We start from the raw sequence: 5,651 nt of genomic DNA on the forward strand, positions 1-5,651 counted from the left end.
AGACAGGGACATTGGAATCGAAGCTGCCCAGACTACAAGAGAAGTTTAATCAGAATGTATGGTTCTGCTTCAGGTAAGTCTACTATCTAACTCTGTTAAGTTTCTAATCGTTGATTCTTAATACATGATGTGACTTGGTTGCATTTTGATGTTTGGCAGGATCAAGCAAATGGAAGGAAGCTTAAAAGAATAGTATGTTGAATCTGATCGCGAAGATGGATTTCAATCACATGGTTCGAAGATCGGATTTCTGAGCTACTGCTTCAGAGTTATGATAGATTGCTAGAAAATATGTAATAACATAGTTTTTCACTTATAATTGCATTGTAAGGAAATTTTTTCCGCATGTTATAAATAAATAAAATTTTGTTTTTGTTTTTATTTTATATCTCATTGCAATGACATTTATGGAAAATTGATGTTTGTATGTTTCTAGCAATATTGAAAATAAGGATGTAAGTGGGTCCAAACCCGACCCGATTGGACCCAGACCCGGAAAACCCAGAAACCGGAATTGACGGATTATAAGACCCGAGAACCGGCCCAGTATACGGGAAGCGGTTCTGGTTCGATTCCGGGTATTAGGCCGGGTAAAGTGGGTATGGAACCGGTTGGAACCGAAAATTACTAATTGAAACCGGTTTTGTGTATTAGACCCAGATGGACCCAGAAACCCGAAAATATAAAAGCAAAAAATTACATATTAGCTTCTCATATAAAATGGAAAAATAGCATGTTATGAAAAGAAAAAAAAAATAGTTTTGTTTTTTGGCAACAAGCTACTGATTTATAATATTTTTTGGGGGCTACAATTTATACGGAATGCAATTTATATATATCTTTTCTTTATTGCAAAGTGCAAACTGTAGAAACAAAAAAAAAATGGCAAGTTTTTTTTTGGCAGCTTTCGTAATATAACATTTTTTTTGGATGTGTCCACCACATGGAATTGGATCGCACGAGTTGATGTGCTAATGTGTTAATTGTCATCATAACAAGCATTACTAAAAAGCTTTATACTAAGTAAATAATTAGCAGCATGACATAATTGGATTTCATATATGTTATAATAAAAACAAACGAGATTGACAATAAATGCAAGTCACAAGCATATGGCATTGTATTGATATTGAATTCAAACTTGAAAGGTATGAGTCAATTTTCTTGAATTGAGAAAAAATGGGAATCTTGGGTTTTATTCTATAAATTTTGGTTTAGTTCGTACTTTCAATGGAAAATAAGTTCGACAATAAACCCGTTTCCTATACCGGTTCCACATTAAACCCGATTCCGGTTTTTTAAACAAAACCGGTTCAAGAACCCGGATTAACCGGACCCGTTGGACCCATATCCGAAATACCCGGAACCCGAATAAGAGTAATTTTGAAACCCAATACCCGGACCGTTTAAGCATTTTCCGGTTATACCGGTTCCGGTTCCGGTCCGGTTTTCCGGTTTTATAACTCATCCCTAATTGAAAATGTGAATTTGATTCTTTCATTTGTGGTAGTGTCTAAATTTACCAAATAAGGAAGATTCTCATCTCCCAAGTCTCAATTGGACCGAAACTTGGAATCATGCAAGTTATAGTGTATGATGAATGAGAATTTTCATCTTTAGAAAATTAAGACTAATTCCTTGTTCACATGTATATGTGAGTCAAGTGAAGGACTATAGGATCGAGTACACATTCTTGTGCACTAGTCAAGTCCACCACAAAGATCAATAAGACTATTTGGGATGATTTACTAAAGTTTAGTAAATATGGTTATACTTACAAGTTTAAGTATAATTCTGAAACATTGGAAAAGTTTCAATGTATGGCATAACGAATGAGAAAAATCAAATTAGGCAGAAAGATAAAAGTTTCTCAAATCTGAAAAGATGGGAGAGTACTTTAGTATCATGTTTTATGATCATCTTAATGATTATGAAACCATATCACAATTGATTCTCTAAGGACATCTTAGTGCATTCCCATGGCTAAGAAGAGGATTCATGAATTGTTGAAGTGGTTAAATCAAGAAGATGAGTCATACTTCGTTCCAAAACAATTCTTAGAGTCATGCTCCAAGATTGTAACTTGAGTGACATATCTTAAAGAAGGTTTATAACACTTGTCAAATGTAAAGTAAAATGTTTTCTACTCTTGTACATTTGAAATTGGTAAGTTGTGATGTTTTGGATAAAATAAAGACCAACTAAGGCCAATTGTGTGAAGTGTGTCTTGATAAGAATCCGCACTAACTCTTAAATATTTGTTGTCAAGTAATGATATTTGACAAAGAGAGTCTTATATGTCAAGAGGTCAGTGGGAGTCTTAAAGATCATAAAAGAGTTTCAAGAACTAATCAAGAATAAAACTTGTAGTTTATCACTAGCGCACGACATAAGGTTTGTAACCTATCATGTTGACATATTCTTATTTTTGTGCCCATTCCACTTAAAGTTGACTATGCATCTGATTTTCTACAAGTTCTCAATTGTTTGCATAATAACCTGGAAGAAATGGTAGGCATTGTGCTGCCAAGTGGCAAGAAGTTAAGATTGCACAAGCTCAGTCCATATGAGTTTGGATTTGTCACTAACCTTGTCTTGTAATTATGGTTTTGACAAATTCACATGGATAGGAACGCATACACCATAAAATCAAAGTGTCATAAGGTTTGTCTCCGATTCACGAAAATGATGGTGAGGAAATGCTTTCACTAAGTAGATTTTAAGTAGATAGCAATTGTGATATTTGCATTCTCAAAGTCGTTAGTGGAGCGTGTGTGGTTAACCGGCACACTAACATGGACTTGCGAGAAATGGCAAAGGTCTAAACAATTGAGACTATGATTACAGCATCCCTTTTCATAGTTCTAAAAATTGTTTAGACACACATGTGAGCTATCTAAGAAAAGGTGTATGATTTTGATAAAGTCTTATCAAAGCATCTCGTATCAGAAATCTGAACTTTGGTAAGAAAGTCAATAAAGTATTGATTTCTAGAAGTCTAGTTGATTTCTGGATACATTTCAAAGCTAGTGGGAGCATAAGTGTTATGCTAATGATTATCATGTTAGTGGGAGCATGATTATTATGTTTAGTATTGCAAGTTAGCAATGTTAATTATAGAAAACAAAAGGGTTTCAATTCGTGAAGTTGCAGGGAGTTGAAAGTTTTTTGCTATAATTAAGGGAGAGGAATTCACACTTCATTTCAAATCTAAAATCTTAGATTGTGAGATTTTAATCAAATTTAGTCATGATTACATTTTTTGCGTTCTAAAATTCGATTATGATTATGGCATCCCTTTTCATAATTCGAATTATGAGAACATGGCAAATTATAAGAAATATTGTAGCAAAAGACTGGTCAAGTATCATGTCTTTATGTGATACATCATGAATCGTGTCTTTTATGCTTCGGATATAGGATCGATTACATGTGCTATAATACTTGTCCGTTCTAAATTTTCCAAATGCCTAGGGCATTAAGAGGGAAAAAGAAAGAGAATCGGATATGACTGAAATAATTAAGCAATTGTCGAGGACAATCTAAGTATTACCAAAGATTGGTTACTAATGGACAATTGGAAGTATGGTGTAAATTTTTGGAAGGAACATATTAACATATTCTGAAAAGAGGCAACATTTGTTCAGAAGTGATAGTCAAAATGGGAATATGGATATGTCTCCATAGGTGGAAGTTATTCAATCTGTGTAAGATTTGAAAACTTAATGCAAGCAGGATGTTCAAAGGAATGTACTTTGAATATGAGACTTTGTTTCCATGGAATTGATCTCCATTGGAATACTTTGTAATGTTTGTTTCCAAGTCTTTGTGACTTTTGTGCATAGTCATTACAAGAGGACCAATACATATCAGTTTAAAATCTAACAGATTACAGTAAATGACAAGAATTTGATATTCTTACATTTACGGTAAGGATTTGGGATTGTGAAATGAGCGATTTGGGATTGTGAAATGAGCATCATTGGAATCATGTTCAATTGATATATATCACAAAGTAAGGATCATAGATAAACATAGTGTGCATACTTGGAGTATGGCATAACTATTGTTTAGAAAACATAGTGTACATGCTTGGAGCATGAGACACCTATTCTTTTAATTCAAGTGTTAAGTTGATAAATCGAAACGTTATGCAATGAATAATGTGTAATCATTATGGTGATAAATAAAAGGTGTTTTATTTATATTCATAAGTTTTGAAACCATATTGGATTCGATTATTCTTGTGTTTCACTTTGTATGTTTTGACTTCCCAAATAACTAGGTTATTCAAACTCTCCACAGTCAATCATACTTTGGAAGTAGGTATGAATTGAGATTGTCATGAATTGGGCTTGTAGATGTCTAAAGTGTTTAGACATAGAAAAAGTTGTTGCAACATTCATGAGCGCTCCTGGAATGAGATTCGAGTATTGGATTAAACCCACACTTATTTGAATCACTTCATGGATTTTATCACGAGTGATCATGAGACGATAATATCTTATATTCTTCAAACCTAGAGATATGAGTTGTTGACTATGAGTTGGTTATACATTAATTGTACGAAAACGCATCAGTAAGTTGGTGTTATAAAATGTGCCTTTGTGTAAGATTCAACAAGTTGTAAGTACAATCATATGAGTCGAAGTTTATCCATTCCTTTTACCCTTGGAGGGATAAAAGTGATATATGTGGTCCCCTCGGTGATTTAGTGATGACACCCCTAAGTGTTTGGCCAAGCCTGGACTGATTTGATTTGTTCAATTAGTCAGTCGTCATAATTCGGAAATCGGGAAACAACAAAAGGACAGAGAGAATGATTATAATCAATGTCTCAGTCCATATGATATCTAGAATGGAGGAATATATGATCCCTTATCTAATGGACATGTCATTTGACTAGGTCAGAGTTCGACAGCGGCTTTAAGAGCTACGATTGCTAGTCGGGATCTTCGAATCATACGCAATAATAGTTTTAGACTTATCCAAGTGGGAGATTGTTGGATTATATGTCTAAGCCCATAACTATTATTGGTATTTACTCGACTCGATAGTAGCATGGTCCATTCGGGTTGCACTTCACCGGAACAATTTGTATGGATAGTCTTTTAAGAATAGTATGTCTATGATTTAATAATATATTATAAGTTATAATATATTAATATGAAATCATATTATTTAATTAGTATTGGTCAAGAATTAATTTGGAATTAATTATGTGATCAAAAGGACACTAATAAAATATGGACACTTATATATATGTAGAATGGGCCAATAATTATTTAGGATGGGCTAAGCTTTTAAGGATAGTCCATGGAGCTTTTAACCCATGGATCCTATGTAAATGAAAGGTCATGGGTATTATGGTTTACATGGATGTAACAATAATCCATCATACTATATAAAGAGGTCTTTGGCACTAGTGTGTGAAGAAAGAGGGTATAGCCGATTTTGAACAAGTGTATACTATTCTCTCAAGTTTTCGAAGTTGGTTTGGTGATTTGTGATTCCATTTGACGCTTCCACACTATTGGGGCTAAGATCATAAAGGTTCAAGACTTCAAGCTCCATCAAAAGGTATGTCATCTAACTAGCCTCTTGTAGTATAGTTGTTCCATAATATGCTAGTTAGGATGATGCTTTGGAAT

Source organism: Lactuca sativa, chromosome 3 (assembly GCF_002870075.4).
Source record: "Lactuca sativa cultivar Salinas chromosome 3, Lsat_Salinas_v11, whole genome shotgun sequence".
NCBI lineage: Eukaryota > Viridiplantae > Streptophyta > Magnoliopsida > Asterales > Asteraceae > Lactuca > Lactuca sativa.